We start from the raw sequence: 16,897 nt of genomic DNA on the forward strand, positions 1-16,897 counted from the left end.
CTCACTGCTGCCTCTTGGGCTACACAACTGAAAAAGCAGATTGAGAAGCAAGAGGGATGGGCCGCTCTTCTTTTTCCCAGTAGTAAATCACATTGGTTCATGCAGTCCTATCATCTTTATCTCAGTGTGGACAAGGCAAAGATTGAGGCTTATTCTGGTAGCGTCCAGTTTATTCCTTCTTGGGCCAGGAGTACATGCCAATTGCAAGGATGCTATTTCATCCTGAAGAAGTCATACTGCATTTGCAGGTTCCCCTGTATTAGCATCATTGCTCTGTAACCCTGGTTCACTGTAATTTACAATGCATATCTTACAGTATATATGTACATGTCAGGTCACAGATCACTTTTTGAGTTGATCATTCATCAAAATATATTCAAATGCGTGTCTGTGATAAGCCAGGTTGATAGGGAGTTGGAGTAATTTAGAATAATGTAGGATTTCTTTTTATTATGGGGAATTTTGTTGAGGGTAGGTTTTTCCCTCGTGATTAAGACAGGACTGGGCTTTAGGACTTGATGTACCAAATTGGTGGTTTCACATCTCAAGAGTTCGTGCAAACATTTCCTTTGCTTTCTAACCTCAGGGGTTCCCAACTCCCCTGGCCACTAGTTTCAAGTGGAGCTGCACTCAAAACCTCTAGGCAAACCACCACATCCTGCCTAGTTTTACATCAAGCCTGTGACCGTAGTATAATCTCATTGCAAAACCCACATCTGCCCTTCCGCAGGGGCAGTCTCACTGAGACAGCTCCCTCTGGGCAACCCTAGGAAGCACATCACCCAAAGGAGGACAGAGGGGAGCCCCAACACTCCAGTGGAAGAATGGTGCAGTGGCTAGGGCAAATAGGCTGGCATGTGGGGGAGACAGGTGCCATTCCCTGCCCTGCTACAGACTTCCTCCGTAACCTTGGGCCCAGATCCACACAGGTATTTAGTCTCTGAAGTTCTATTGATTGGCTTAGAAGCTCAGGACCTAAAAACCTTTATGGAGCTGAGCCTTGGTCTCTCTGGGCCTCTGTGTATCATTAAATGAGGCTAATAGGGTAGTGCTATCTCACAGCCATGTTCTGTAGACTGTGAGATACTCCGATACTCCGATACTAGGGGCTACAGAGGCACACTAGGTGGCCGGCTACCCCATCGCAAAAGACGAGTCATTTCTGCACAGTCCCTCTGTGCAGCAGACCATGAGGCACAAGCTTTCCTTGAATTTGCTTTGAAATGATACATCTCTCCTAAGGCAGTTTACCACGATAGGTTTTCACTGAGTTCCTCGCCCCATTCTGGTCCTTCAAGTGCAATGCAGAGTGTGCTGATTCTGTGGTCACGAGCATAAATGCAGTTCTGAATGTCTCCTTGTTAATGGAGAAGAGTAAAACTATCTCCTAAAATCATCGACCCAGTCTGTTTGTACTTGTCTAGTTCCCCTGCATCTATTCAGGATCAAATCCTTGCCTGTCCACACAGAAGCAATAATCTGCTCTGGAAAGAATAAACATTCTGTCTATAAATTATAATTCTCATTTGGCTGTTGTCACGTCACTGAAAGTAACTTGTGTGCTGTTGATTTTTCTTTGTCCCCAGAGGCCTGCATGAGGCAATGTGACTTATTACTGGAAGGAAAATGTACAGGAAAACAAAGTATTTTTAGATTGAATATCAGCTCTCAAACTAGATAGCAAGTGCATTACATGATGAATGACTTTTTGCACTAAAACTTGGTAAATTTAAGCAGCAGTTTTCACCAAATAGGAAAGCGGACTCAATTCTTCATGAAAATAACAATGTCCAGACTTGCTTTTCATGGAAGCCTGGCCAAAAAAAAAAAAAATGGCAGCAGTTTGAATGGGACATGTAAACATGATCCCTAAATTTACAGCAGTTTGAAACAAAAATTGCAGCAGTTCCAACGCTGCACTGTCTGTAGTGAGGAAAGGGGTTGTTGGTTTTCAAACCAAGGAAGGATTTGGTAGTTTAGAGTTGAAACACTTCTGTTGGTTTGCACAGTGCTTCAGGAAGGCTTCTTGCACTCAAGAATCACAAACCACTGTAGACAGAATGGGTCTTGTTCTGACCTCAGACATAGTTTTACACTGGTGTAATCCCACAATTTCAGTACAAGCTCAGAAGTGTGTCTGAAATGTTCTAATATAGAATAAACGCAGAGTATTTCTAAAGTAGCTTAAAAACAGTACCAGCCACATGGCAAGCATTTGCCAATCCCCAAAGAAACAATATCCATGACTCACCTGTAGCATTATAAACATATGGCATAGAATGCCCCATCTCTTCATTGTAAATGTGAACAACTTCTTTTTCCCACGCCCAGTGGACCTGCGCATAGACCTTCCTTGCTCCCAGCCTGATTCACCTGGCTGATAGGGCTATTGGTTTTACTAAGCAAAATAAAACCACTTGAATCATCTTATTGCAAAATAGGAGCAACAAGCTTTCTTGCCGATAATGGTAAAATGAAGGCAATGCACTGTCCCTCAGTTCTGCTATGGAAGCCTAAAAAAGTAATAAGGGTTAAAAATGCAACAGACTTTGCACATTCATGTGAAGAGACTGTAATTTTCACGTTCAACACTCCGTTAAATCTAATGGAAAGCAGGTATTTTTCTGTAGGTGTGAAATTAACCTTTCAATAAAACTAAAAAGCTATCTTGAGTATCTTCAATATGAAGTTTAAAATAGAGCAATTATGAAACTTGCTGAACGACTGCCAAGTTTTCTTGCTGAAAACTATTGTAAATTAATTGTGTTTCTCATGTGATTCACAGCACAATGTGAAGGAACTTTAGTTTGTGTTTTTAAATCTGCTTTTCTGAAAAATTATTTGCAATTTAAAGAATTCTTTTTCACTCAAAAGCTTTTGCCAACTCTAAATGCACAAAGATGTCAAACTCTATCAGAGAAAATTACTTTCAATATTTGAGATCATTATACATTGATAAAATTATATAGTTACCTAGACACAATACAAGGCAATTGTGTTTTCTTACTTTAAAAAATTATAAATAATTTTTTTTGGAAATTTCTGTTTATTAGAGAATTTTGGGAGCTTGAAATACTCTTTTCAGAATGAAACCCAAAAATTTCAAAATTCTTCATGAAGGAAAAGTCCAACAATTTCATTTCAGATCAACTCAGTGTTTTTTATTTTGACAGTAACAGAGACAAAAATCAAAACAACTCATTTCAATTTAGCTTTTTTATTTTACTACACTAAAAACTTCAAAGCAAAACCCATTTTGAAAGGAAAAATCAGACCATGGGGCTCTGAAAATGCTGCAATGCGGCATTTCAACTTTCCCCCCGTTTTTGTTTCTAAAATTAACATGCTTTTGTAAAGCATTTCAGTGTTGATGGAACTGCATTTTACACTAGAAAACTGTTCTATCAACATTTTTCTGACTGACTCCAGTTAGCTGGAGCCCATTTCAGCTGATGACAAGAGTCATTCAGTTAAAACAACCACAAACAAAAGTGCTCTGAGCTGATGTGAATCCCGAGTCAGGGGTTAGGCATATCAGAATGTGAGTCGAGAGAGAAGTGTTAGTAAAATGCTGTTTATAATATGTTGAAGTTTTGTTAAATGTCGTTATTTGTTACGATTAGATATATACATTCAAACGTATATATCTAATATCCTGTATGTTTTGCTTCTTGACCTGAGGGGACTGCATTTTATGGTAAACTTCATTTTAGTGTTCTTTTGAACTCTTTTTAAGTTTGTATTAATTAGCTTGTTTCTGAGGTGTGAATGAGGTATGTGTGTGATAAAGGAGTGAAGAAGCGTCAACCCTATGTCTCCATAGCAATAGAAAGGGAGTGAAGGTACTGTCTTAACAACCCTGTTGGCCAAAGAACGCAGATAAAGATAACCCCAAAGTACAGAAGGATCCACCCCAAGGACAGGAACAAGACGGAGTGAGAGAGAGAACAGAAGCAGTCATGCTTGTAACACAATGGGGGATTAACAACCACACCAGGATGCGAAAGCAGCATGCCACAGCAGGATCCATAAACGTACATGGGAACTGACCACCATAAAAATGGGGGGCGAAGATGGGGACTTGGAGTTCGTTCTGCAAACGTCCAGGAGCATCAGTTTGTGACCAACAGAGGCCCGGCTCCCTCTCATGTTCAGTCTGCCTGGCCTGTAGGCTGGCACGAGCAATGCATAGGCTGGTAACTATACTCCGCCTGAAGAACTCTGTGGTGTGTGTGTGTGTGACTGTAACAGCTTTCTGAAGTTTCTCTATTCACAATAAACGCGGCGTATTTCCTTATCCCCTGAATAAGATCCTCCTAGTCTTTTCTTTTACAAGTATAACAAGAACCCCTCAACAGGACTGGGCCACGCAACTCTCTGTAGACTTTCTCTCGCTCCAGCTATTCCTTTAATTAAAACGCCGTCCTAGTGCCAAATGTCATCCGCACAATGTCTGAGTGGTACCAACCCATCCCCTCAGACCTGTCCGAGCCTTGATTCTGTCTCCTTTGGGGGATGGCCACCAACAGTATGACACTCAAGTTCTTAGTTGGGCCAAAATCCTGTATATCGGCTCTCATCTTTCCAGCCATGGGGGATCCCTGGCTGAGCCAGGCGAGGACTGGATTTAGGGAAGAGAAGATGGTACCCTCAGTGTGGTAAGGAGACCAGTTCTGGGAGGGCTGGGCTGAGCCGAGGGCAGAGAAGCTGCTGGTATGCCTCGCTCCACGGTGAAAGAGCTGTTTTGAGCTGCAGAGGGCTACGTCAGCCATTGGGGAAGTGAATTCTTTACCCTGCCCCATGGAAATGCCCTGCTTTGCTGGACTCTGAATTTGTCCCTACTTCCAAACCATTCCTTGAATGCTACCACGCCATCCCTGGATTCCAGCGGGAGTTGGGGAGCGCCTGGAATGCAGGATCAGGCCTTTGGGCTGTGATTCGAGGCTGAGTCTAGCTCTTGGGAGATGAAACATCCGCTTTACTCGCGTTGACTCCTTTCCATGCCAGAATCCTGGCGGCAGTGGGAATGAATATCTTATCACTTCTCTCCTGCTGTTTCTGGAATGGTGAATGACTAACTCGCTGGTATAAACACGGGCCTGAAAGGGTTGGGCGGACCAATGTTCACAATTCTAGTGGTAGTTACTGGTCAGGGAGGAAAAAGTGAGCCCTGTGACTCTGCAGAACTACAGCACACCATACCAATCGAGTGAGCATTAGCAAATGCCAACAAGCATGCAGTGAAGAGCTTGGCCTACGTTCAGTACCATGCTGCAGCCACCTTTGGCTGTCCTGCCTGGGCAGCCCATGGCATGTGCCTCCAGCGTGCAAGTACTCAGCAGGTGAAGAACTGACGTAGAGGCCCTCAGTCCATTGACCCTACCTGCAGCCTTAGCGAGGAAGGGGGGACGTAGCTGGAGAGAAGACGGGGCAGTTGTGGGGATGCCCCTGCCCCCCACTAATGCTTGCCAGCTGTTTCAGACTCCTGTGGCTGTTACACCTGGGTCTGAGGTCTGCACTTCCAGTGCTGGGGGAAATGGGCTGCACAGAGCAGCAATAGGGTGATGCTAACGTGCTTTGCTGAATATTGACCAGCTTAATCCCCTGATTGAAATAAAGCAGCTGCCTAACAGCCTTGCTGGATCAGGGTGCAGATTAGGTACATGCCATAATATTATAACAGGTGCTAACAGCCTCAGAACTGAGAGGGTACAAAATGGAAGCTATGGAAAGACACGGCATGAGGGTCTGTAAAGTATTTACAGAGAGTGTAAAGGTATTGAATGCACCATCCATTAAACATGAACTGTTAGAAAAGAATTGGACAAGCACTTGTAGGGCAAATCTAGCCAGCCAAGTGCCCCACCATACATTCCAGTCACACAAACACAGGCGCAAATAGTTAACCTGCACAACACCAAACTATCTCTTTGCATGATGTCATTTAGGCAAAATAGTCGGGACCCAATCAAATGATGCAAATAAAAACCTATGTGCAGTGCAGAATGTTACCGTATCTCAGCTATAACAGCTGCAGCAGAACAGGAATGAAAGCTGGTTCACTGGCCAATGTTATGGAAAATGGTTGAAGACAATGAGATGGGATTTAATTTATTTTAAGCGTCTGGCATTTGAATCACAGGACCATGGAAACAAGATGGGCCTTCAGCTAGGGTCTGATAAACAGTCATGGAGTCCACTAGACAGGCTGTTCCAGATGATGGGATGGTGTAGAAGAAAAATGAGCTATCTACAAATCAGTGAACACTGAAAGCTTACCTGAGGTGAAGGATTTATGTCCTCATACATGGAAACCATCATTTTATAGGTATTGCCAACCACAACATTATTTGGGTCTTTATTGTCCAAGTCTTCAGTGACCTTGAAAGATAGTGACATTAATAACATAGATGGTTAGTAAACAAAATGTGAAATTATGAATTTCAGGCTAAGTGCAGCTAAATATTCCATATTTAGATCAAAAGTCAAATGTAAAATTTAAGGAACATTTTTTAAAAATTGCATTATGAAAATTTAGCATGAAACTGACAATCTTATCTTTAGTGCCACTAAAAGATCCCAAAGCACTTCACACACTTTAACAGCCTGAGACACACAATATGAGCTAGTCTCAACTCAACCATCAGTGCAGGGGCTGTTATGTGTGTGTTTGTACAACGGGACCCAACTGCCTTATGGCCTGAAGCAGAACCACGATATAAACGTTCATTCGTAATAAAGAACTGCAAGTGTCTCTGAGCAGCAGCTGTGTAATTGTGCGCACAGCAGCTAGCACTGGCAATGAGGTTGCAGTAGAAACTGCAGGTAGAACTGGCAAAAGGTTAGAAGACATCGCATCCCATGATCTAATTGAGAACGATGTGGGAAGGGATTTGCAAATCATAGCTCACCACCCCCAGACTGAGTACACAGGAGAAGGAATTTCTATGGTTGATTATTTTATTTTGATACGATTTATTTTGAAAACAATGCTTGCCCACGGCTCTTGGAGCCCGAATGCACCATTGACAACACAATTAAATCTCAGCAGCCCCTGATGTGATGAATTCAATATGAACCCAGCCAGCTATGTACAAAAAACCCCTTTCTGTCCCTTCACCATTGTAGGGAGTCTACCCCATCCCCGTCCAACATCCCAAGCATACGGATGTCTTTTGCAGCATGTCCAGAAACTCACCAGATTCTAGCTGTCTCCTCTCCACCAAACAGGACATGGACCATGACCATCTTACCCTGGACATCAGCATCTCAATACAAATCCACAAAGAAGCTATGAGGATATCTCGCACAGCTTATGAAGATTGTGGTTGCCTTTGTTAGAATGTGGCCATGACAGCTACAGTATGGTCTAATCTATGCTAATTTGTACCCTTATAGGACTCGGGGAGACCCATCCTGGGCTAGAAGGGTTTGAAGGCCAGACTTGGGCTCAGGTAGCTACACCCATTGCACTTGTGTTGGGTTTGGTCTTAAAAAGAGGGAAGTCCAGCAGATAAGACCAGGAAGGGGAAGGTGCAGACAGGGGCTAGCAGCTGCTGGGAAGCAGAGAACTGGATGGGGACTGAGGCCATACAAAGCTAGCTGCTGAAGACAAGGATTGAGCCAGGAAGATAGTGACTGAACCTGAGCTGTCTGTCTGCAAGGTGCAGAGCCAGGGCATCATGGCTGGCAGTTACTGTTAAGGCCGCCCTCCCTCCCTCCATTCTTGGTTCGCTGATAGAAGCAGAAGTCCAGAGTCCAGCAGCAGGCAATACAATGTGTTTACTGGGATAATCATGCAAGCATCTATTCCAATTCCTCACACCAGTAATTTTTTCCCCTCTACTTGCTGTCTGACCTCAGTTTTTATAGTGTATCTTAACCAATCATTTTCTTTGAAATATTACAAGATAATTCTTTAACCAATCCTAACATAGTGTAACATAGTTCTCTAACCAATCATACCTCACCACCTTAACTGATTACAATTAGCTATGGGACAGACAGAAACAATCAAAGAATCAGACAGAAATTAGCAAAACAGTGGGTACCATAATGACCAAACACTACGAAGTGTAGATTCTACAACCACAACTGTTGACAAGTGTTTAAAAACCAGACAGAATGCTATCAGACAAAGTTTTATTTAAGCTTTCTAGGGTCTTTTCTTTATCTGGAGACTGTATCACCATCTAAACAGCCAGGTATTACCTGGTTTTAATGTAATTTGTTTGGAATGTGTGGATGTGAGCACACGCTTCCCAGTCTATGGCTGCCCCTGCTGTTTTTGTTTTTGCTTAGCCAAAGTACAAGGCCTCAGACTGTCACAGTGAAATAAAGCCCATAGACAGGCAGCGTGTGAATTTGATTCTTTGTTTTTATACTCCTGTAACTAGCTAAGTGATAAGAATGTACTTAAAAATCATAGGCTTACAGGCAGGCCTGAATATCTATATTCTAACAATTACGTACAGTGCCTGGAGGTACATCCTAGCTGGGCGGCAGATTTCTTTGTAGCACACCTTTTGAGTCTTGGCTTTCCTAAGGACTCCTTTCACCTGGAAGGGACTAGATGCATGGAGGTCACTTGGCCAGAGGCTATGCTGATGTCATGGCCAGATAAGCCAGAGGATGAAGGGTGGGGGTGGAGGCCAGGGACTGAGACAAGGCACTCACAGGGGCTGCAAGAGGGCACACTTGGGGGTTGGAACCTGGAACGATTTACTTCGTGTCGCTTGCATTGCTTGTAAAACTACTCACCCAAATGGAATTTTCAGCCCTGGGAGTGTGGCCTGGAAAGGGTTAAGAGGGCCCTGGGGGAGCCGGGGAGGCTGCATGAAAGGCAGCCAATAGGAAGGGGCTGCATGGCAGCCAATCAGGGCCCAGGAGGCCAGTATAAAGAGGAGCTGCAGAGCAGAGCAAGGGGAGTGATCCCCAGGCACTTGAAGGAGGACTGTCAGCACCCTGGATGGAGTAGTGGCTGGCTGCTGGGACTCAGCAGAGCTGAATGCCCTGAAGTGAGGGCAGAGAAGGTACTGGGGGAAGTGGCCCAGGGAGGAGTTGGGGAAGACGCAGTGAAAGGCTGCTACACACATGGTCCCTGGGCTGGGACCCGGAGTAGCGGGCAGGCCTGGGTTCTCTTCTCCCCACTCCAGTCATTATTGGAGTGGTGTCAGCACAGCGGTGGCCACAGTGGGAAGTAGCTAGAGCAGAATCCCTGAAAGGGGGAAACAGGGATCGTGACACTGCCGGAGGGCCAAGACACAAGAAGAAGGGCCAGCAGAGACAGAATGAAGGGCGAGACACCACAGAGAGGGATGTCTGCCCGGCTGAGAGCTGATTCCCCAGGTAGCGAGCAGGAGGTGCCAAGGCGGTGAGTGGAACCCTGTTATAGGGACCCATTCAGAGAGTTTCCCAGCACTGACTGGCCTGCGATGAGGTGTGTCATGAAGCACATCTGGGGAGATGTCCTGCCTGTGACATTTCAGCTCCGTACTAACTGAACTATTTGCAGTAACCTCAGTATCCATCTAGCTAATTAAAAAGAAGCTGTTAAAATGTCAAAGAAATGGGTGTTCTAGCAATAGCTGTAATTATCCTCAATAAATGCCCATCAGCTCTGTTAAGGCTAATGGATTGCCATCCGTTCAAACAGATATCGGGCCATACCCTCAAATGAAGTAAACCAATGTAGTTCCACTGATGTCTGTGGAGCTAAGAAGATTTACAACAGCTCCAAATCTGGCTTGTGGAATTTAATACCTAGTAGGTATCTTTTTGCAAATTTCCAGTGAGAGAGTTTCCTGGGGCTACAAAAACACAGTAAAGCAAGCGGCTGCTCAGTGTGATGGCAGGTTATGAAAGACTGATTTTGATCGGTTTTACATCAGTGTGACTGCTACATTCATAGGAGTTTTGGGGCTTAGGTTCAATGCTGATCCCATTGAAGTTGGTGTAAAAATGCCCATGGACTTGAATGGTGTAGCATCCAGCCCTGACGTCCCAGTTTGGCACAGCCCCTGTCTGCACACCCTCTTGCAGCTGTGACATTGGGCCAGAAAGGATTAAGCCTCACAGGCCGAAATAACTCAAAATCAGCATTTGAGAACACGTTGAGAGGAAATGCAATAGTAGTTAAAGCCATTCATTGTAAATGAACACAAACTTTGAAGTTTAAGCTTATATTTTTAGAAGTTGGGAAGTAAATAATGGGTATCCATGTCTGTATTTACCTATAATCATGTTAGTGATTGCCAGTGTGCGTAAATAGTTCCTGTCTATTACTATTGTTCTATTATTCAGAGAGCAAAATGGAATAGTAACATTTAGATGAACCTTAGTAATGTTACTTTCACTGTTTTTATGTCTCTTCCAAGTTAAGCAGTAACTACCTGTGAATGGTGGTAAATTGCCGATTGCCTTGTGCTAATGTAGTTAGTTACCAGTGTCCATAGACAATAGGAGATGTTACTTCAAAGCCACAAGTAATTACCTATTATGCACCTGAGGATTATCTGCCATGATATCTGCTGTCAAGAAAATATCAATAGGCCTGCACAGATCTATACAAGACTCTAGGGTACTGATCCTTTTTATCTTAGGACTGCTTGGATTTCATCGGGGGAGACCAACCTGAGGTCCCAGTCATGAGACTGGTTCACCCTTCTATTTCTTATAGAAGAAACTATACAGACTCTGTACATGGACTATTTGGTCTTCATTTCCTGCTTCTCTTCTCTGGACTAGATTTCTAATGAGGATGGATGATCCTCAAGCTGTTTGGGTACTTTTCAGAGACTTTTGCAACTCAGCTAACATCTGTACTCTGAACTGACCTGTGAACTTTATTCCCATCTGTATGTATATGAACTTTTAACCAATATCTCTTTTATTACCAAAAAAAAAAAAAAAAAAAAAAAATTAATTTAGTCAGCAAGCATTGGCTTTAAGTGTGTATTTGGGTAAGATCTGAAATATTCATTGACCTGGCTAGTAATGTGTCCAGTCCTTTGGGAATGGTAGAGCTTTCTTTTATATATAATGGACAAAGGTTTTCAGTAATCTCCATCATATTTGACTTGGTTGTCTAGGTAGTAGCCAGAGGGCTAGATGGCTTTAAGGGAACTGTGTTTTTTGTCTTCTGAATAACCAGTGAGGTGATCAGAAGCTGTTTGTTGCTGGCTTGGTATATTTTGTGAAAGAAAAACCACCAGTACTGGGGGTCTGCCTGCCCCATTCCTTGCAGTTTTGCCCTGTTTAAGATATCTTAGTGTGGCCAACATCACAGCAGTGTGAGGACCTTAGTCCCCTTAGTCCACTAGTGTGCCTAATGGGAGAATCAGGTTCATTGTCTGAAGTATTTGGGGCATCTCTGGTATGGCACAAATGTCCAACACAGATTATTTTCTTTGTTTTAAGATAAGGTTTCCTGCCTGAAGAGCTTTTTCCCTCTGCTAAGCTAAGGGGTGGCTGTCCCCCACTTGGACAGGAACACAACCACAAGGGGCCTTGACACCTGAATTGTCAGTTAAGCACTGGTAGTTGGGCTATCTACTGCCATTGATTTTTTGGTTCCTGCAGACCAGAATCCGTTTAGACTGATTTAATCCTTAAGCAAGCAACCCAATGACCATCAAACCAGCAGAGGCACATATAACATTTATCAAATGAATACAGGTATCTCCTATGTTCTTCACCGGTCCTCTAGGTGCTACTATAATATAAATAAATAATACAGAGAGGATGAATATGTAAAAAGTGTTTCCTCATTGAATAATGGATAATTACACTGAGATGTTTCTATTACTGAATATTAAGTGTGCTGCTCTCCAAGGGATAGTACGCAGTGCTCTGAATACTGCATTTGCAGGTAGCATTCTTTCTCAAATCTCTGGCACGAAATAGATCAAATGAAGGGAGTGAAGGGAATGGCCCAAGTTTCTCCAGATGAGATCATTTATTCTAACTCAACTCGGGCAAGAAAATGCCTTTTAAAAATGATTTTGAAAAGTTCTATTTTTAACAAGGCCAGAAAGGATGAATATGTGAATCCAGGGGGAAAACTAATTAATAGGATTCATTATTATTAAGGCAAGACTATAACCTCTTTGAATGGTGGGGAAATCACAGCTGTGATGACTGGAGCCATTTGCCCGTGTGGAGGGGGAGCTATTTGGAAGAGTCTGAATTCACCAGACTAAATCACACAGAGGGAAGCTTTCTTAATTTCCCCAAAAGTTGGCAGATCCTGGAGGTCTCTCAAACCTGTGAATTCTAGGAACGCTCCATGCTGAATTTCTAAAGGGAGTTTGGAAAAAGCATTGGGCCCATTAACCAAACAAACACTTTGTCTCAAACTCTTAAGATTCCGATCCGCCAGGGTCCTTAACCACTTGTCTTACTCAGCAGTCAGCAGCAGAATAAGTTGACTACTCATGTTTATAGTCAGGCATGGGCTTTGCTGAACTGGGCCTTCATGTAAAATATTTTAATCTCTTTGGTCTTGGGCAAAAATTGAATAAATAAAGGTTTTGTGCTCATTGCAGACTAGTGTCTTTATTAAACTCTGACTATTTACTCAATATTATGGCTGTGGAGTACAGTAAAGTGGGGTGCAATGGAGTGTACACCTCTTCAAGTGTCAGCCAGAAGTTCACAACCAGAACAGCCTGGATACCATCAAGGAGGCTCCGTGCTCTGCCCTAGGCCGGACCTATTTAGAACAAGAACAGGAAGCTGAGAAGGGGAGAGGGAGCTGGCATCACCCAGCTTGCAGTAATCATCTGTTCCCTCTGGTTCTAGATGACCAGCCTGACCGGGCTCAGATACCTTGAGGAGTTTGAAGAGCTTGTAGACCTGGAGTCCTGGGGTAAAGGCCTCCTGAACTGTTATTACAAATGCTCCTTCCAAGAGACCGTACTGAAGGGGATGTGGTTATGTTTATTAGTTTGTTTCTTTTGGTTTCTCTTGCCCAGATCCCTTTCTGGGGAACTTTGATGCCCCCAACTGGGAAAAACTGAGTTAGAATGCTGCAGTGCCATAGCTGCCAGCAGAGGCTGCTACAGGGCAGGTATGCTTCTCTGCACGGGTTTAAAACAAATAAACCCTTGAAGTTCTCCCCTTGAAGGGTTCTGTCTATGACAGGTTCTCTAGTTCTTGGATAGTTTCAAGTTCATGCTGTAGCAGGCTGTAGAAATGAAATCCTATCCTGAATCTCTCTAGAGAAGACCCTGCATACCAGACTGTAGTGTTACATTTAACCGGCACAAGTTTAAAACAAAAAATAAAAATTGTAAATGGCACTTTAACGTTAATGCATATACTAAATTTTTCTAACTATTTGAAAAGAACTACAACTTTTTCTGTCTTATTTCTCCTAGTACATTACCTTTTGGTTGCACGTCCTTGCCCTCAGCAATTCAGGTAGCTTCCCTTTCAGGAAAATAGAGACATTGCAACCCCTGGGATATGTTAAACACAGATTGATCTCGGGCTGAGGGTTTTCCTCCTCCTACACTATCTCCGCTGCAAAACAGCGATGTAACAACTTTGATCAAAGCAGTGTGTCAGTAAAGAGAATGTATTAGAGGCAGAGAGGAGTGCTGTGTGCATCTGCTTGGCACGCAGACAATAGTGATGTCAGCCTGGGGAAAAGTTTAGGTCCTTTGCTTGGATTATTCTGTGAAAGGGAGAAAGCTACTATTGTTTAAACAGAAACAGATCCGGATTCTTGTGCAGAATAAGTGAACAAACTCAAAGCTTTGCAGGTTGTCTTTAAGACTCTCTTTTGCTGTTAAAATATTTTTGATACCTGGAGATGACCTGGTACCAAGGCAGCATGGTTCCAACATGCAGCTTTCATCACTAAAAAATTAATCCTGCAGAAGTGGAAAAGTCGATCCCAACCAAACATTGATGGCTGTCTGAGTGATGTGACTTTTCTCGCAACTAACCACTGACTGGCCTCCTGTAGCAAGGAAATGCCAGAAAAATTCAAAGCAAACTGGGCTGACTTTTTAGAAGTCTATGATTAATGTAAACCCTGAAGATATTGCTTTCCTTCCCCTCCTTTATTCTAACCCTCTTACTTACTTGGTGTTTTATGATGAATCTGGTATTTTTGTTATATTTGTATTTGGAAAAATTAATAAAAAGGAAGTCTTGAAAAGAACTACTTTCAGCAGTTTAATATGGTTTTAGATTGGTAATGCTGTATATTCTCATTGAGAGGCTTGATTTTCTTAAAAAATCTGAGTAGCTTTCTTTTTATAATTTTTTTACAGTAAAAACATAACCTGGATATTGTTGGAGTGGATGCTTTAATTAGGTATGTATAAACTGAGTATATAAATATTTCAGGCACTTGACAGAATTTAGTCTATTTAAATCTCTATTAGGTTTGACTTCCAAATTCTACCAAAGAGAGGCAGGATTCCTTCAATCCACTATGGCCGTTTTGTGCTGCTGATCAGCTCTAGCTGGTTTTCCCATTGCACACCTATTTTTGAGTTTGCAATTTTTTACTATCCCAAAGTGAGAAGAAAAGTAGACATTTTTGAAAAATCTTTCATGGAAACTTTTTTTTTTTTTTTTTTTTTTTTTAGTTCAGGTCAAATAAAAAACTTTACTTCTGATCATCTTGAAACATTTTTGTTTTGATTTTGACCTTTTTTTTTTTAACTTTGTTCAGTAATTAGCTTAAATTTCAAAATGAAAAGTCACTTTGAACAAGAGTTCTCTTTTTTTATTTTTTAAATGTCAAAATGATCATTCCAACAACTTGGATGCTTTTAGGAGACGCATCAAAACTGACCCTGTTTGGTTTTAATGAATCATCTTTTTTCACTGAAAAATTGCTTTTTGGGGTCAGGTTCTTGATCTGCTCTACCCAGGATATAACCAAGACTGTATACTTCATGATGTAGACTTCATTTACGCTGTCCTATGAGAGCACTGCTGCCAGCTGCAACGGACTAAAGTCCATTTTAGTCTAGCAGGAAAAGGCATAGCCAGAACCATGGAGTGGAAGCTGCTGTGCAAAAAGAAACCACTGTAAATAATGTTTGTGTCCTAGTAAGGATAATTAACTGTTAAAACAATTTACATCAAGACAGGGTGTCTCTCTAAAATATATGCTCTAATTCCACCACAAGTTATTGTGCACAATGCAGGAATTTAGGTGAAATTCTATGGCCTCTATTACGCATTTGTCCTTCTATCCTTAAAAATCTATCAATCCATGGACGTTTGTGATCCCAAAATACAGGAAATAAAGATCCATCCCATTGTTGCTTAACTTATCTCTTCATGTATAAATCAATATTGAACATTGGTGCCTCTGCTGGTGACTGCAAATTTATAACATTGAACCTTTTTAATAGCTTGTGGAATCCACCTAGAGGGAAGCAGAATACATTAAATGATTCAGGACTTTCACTGTGATGTGCAAATTACATGTAGACTCTCCACTCAACTTGAAGCCATTCTGTGCGAGCGTGGGGAATTGTTTCCCAAAAACCAGTTTCCACTGCAGCATAGCTTAAATTCCAGATCATCACCAGTGAGCCAGAACAATGTCTCAGTCTTGTTATATGGGGACTACATTTTAAAACTTGCAACAAACTAAAACCCTAACAAAAAAGCCTTGAGCTTTACTGGGTCATCACTTAGTATGTGATATACAGGTGAGGCAAGGGTAATCCTGTTTCGAAATTATTAAATGTCTGACTCTATCTGTATATAACATAAAAATGGTGGGAGGGTGACCAGATGTCTGGATTTTATAGGGACAGTCCTGATATTCAGGGCTTTGTCTTACATAGGTGCCTATTACCTCCTACCCCCTGTCCTGATTTTTCACACTTGATATCTGGTCACCCTCGGGGAGGGTTTATAGTGCTCATATTACATGTATGTAGGGCCAGACAATGGGCCATATCTGTGCAGCAGTGATTCCCGTAGCCCCGTATAAAGTGGCAGTGTGGTTGGCTGACCCATAGCATGGGTCAGAAAAGCTCTGTGCCTAAGTCACAGACAGGCTGTATGAAGCTGCTGTTTGGGAGGAATCCATCCAAATGATTTATTTGCTACTGCCTGCCCTGTACTGGATGTGAGACTGTACCAAGAGGTTTGTAGATTCTTCCAAATGCCACTGCAATTCTCTGAGGTACCAGTACCATCATGTGTCTCCATAAAGGTGTTTAGCAAGGATGATAAACACACAGACCCAAATCTTGGTGCCTTTATTTAGTGGACATTTTCCTGAATGAGAAGGAAGCTGAAAAAAGGCTTTGACCAGCACTACTGTATCTAGCACAGTTCCATTTACCTTTTACTCTCTCATTTCCAGATCGAAAGACACTGCTGTAGAAACTGCCTCAGTGTCATCAATAGTAAACCCTTGGTCTATTGGCAAAATCTCTGAAGTAATAGACAATTAGGGGAGAAACAGGCATTACAAACACTCCTGTGTGCATACTTAAGCATCCCTCGATGTCCACATTTTTTAAAAAAGTTTAAAACTGCATGCAAGACAGTTAAATAGCATGACGTATTTAAAAGCATGTAACTTGCTATCAGGATCACTGACCCCATTTCTAAGCTGTAAGCAAATTCTTCACTAAAACTAGTCAAAGTTCTCATGTGAAACTAAATATGGTGGCAAATGCTGCAGCAACCTGGGTTATGTCTTCACTGACGGTGGCAAAGTCACCGCCATCAGATCGACTTCTCTGAGCAGTCAGTGGAGACCCGCTCAGTCGATCCAGAAATCGATGTATTAAGACCACCTCCTCAAGTGGTATAACATTGCGTTGACGGGAAGGTGGTTCCCGTCGGCGCAGTGCAGTGAAGACAGCGCGCAAAACAGAAGCAGAGAAGTCGACAGGCGTTACGCAAG

General features: G+C 42.5%; 1 long non-coding RNA gene across 1 annotated transcript; it reads left to right on the forward strand.

The window, feature by feature from the left end:
• The first annotated feature begins 12,799 nt into the window (after positions 1-12,799).
• LOC137147787 (uncharacterized) lies at positions 12,800-16,592 on the forward strand. Its single transcript, XR_010918350.1, has 3 exons — positions 12,800-12,868; positions 14,283-14,326; positions 16,349-16,592. It is a non-coding gene; the product is annotated as an uncharacterized lncRNA (long non-coding RNA).
• Positions 16,593-16,897: the final 305 nt, after the last annotated feature.

This window comes from Emydura macquarii, unplaced genomic scaffold (assembly GCF_026122565.2).
Source record: "Emydura macquarii macquarii isolate MOO-44397 ecotype Brisbane River unplaced genomic scaffold, CSIRO-AGI_Emac_v2 contig_71, whole genome shotgun sequence".
NCBI classification, from domain to species: domain Eukaryota; kingdom Metazoa; phylum Chordata; order Testudines; family Chelidae; genus Emydura; species Emydura macquarii.